Genomic DNA, 714 nt, shown 5'->3' with positions numbered 1-714 from the left:
GAAGCTTTCTTTATCGGATCTTTCCACTCTTCATGGTCACGATACAACGCACGTGCGAAGTTTGCTGGTTGGTTTCCATTCCATCCTGCACATACCCGAGGACGTCACAGATTCCGTACACGTTTACCATCCTTCCTTGACCGAATTCTTGACAGCCCGTCAAGTATGGCAATCTCGATGTGACTTAGATGGTTGTGAAAATAGCCAATGTCGAGATCATCCGCGCCTCGATTTCTTCCGTCTATATATGCCGAAGAAACAGCATCATCTTTCCATCACCACCAAACTCCTACAGTACATGACCAGGCATATTCCCACCGATATAGGAATTGCGCAGCGTGATATCGGAACAAGTCATTTCGTAGGTGTGCGAAGATCACCTGTCGACGGGGCTCTCGAGTATGCTTGCAGGCATTGGGCAGATCATCTCTTTTTGTCGGACTCCGACAGTAGAAGAGATGTTAAAGGATTAGCCACTTTGGTTATCAGTTTCCTGGAAGCAAAGGGTGGTTCGTGGCTTGGAGAAATTGTCAGCAACGAAGGCGACTCTTTTCATGAGCCATTGCGCGATCTTCAGAGTGTTGATACATGGCAGGTATGTATCCACGCATTAGTCTGAGACTGTTCGTTTACGCGTCTTTCATCTTTTAGCGCCTTCATTCATCAACATTCGTACCAGAGACCCAGAAGACTCTTCAATGGCTGATACGAGCC

The sequence above is a fragment of the Desarmillaria tabescens genome, assembly GCF_030435595.1.
Source record: "Desarmillaria tabescens strain CCBAS 213 chromosome Unknown EV420scaffold_155, whole genome shotgun sequence".
NCBI classification, from domain to species: domain Eukaryota; kingdom Fungi; phylum Basidiomycota; class Agaricomycetes; order Agaricales; family Physalacriaceae; genus Desarmillaria; species Desarmillaria tabescens.
This window is presented reverse-complemented; position numbering follows the sequence as displayed.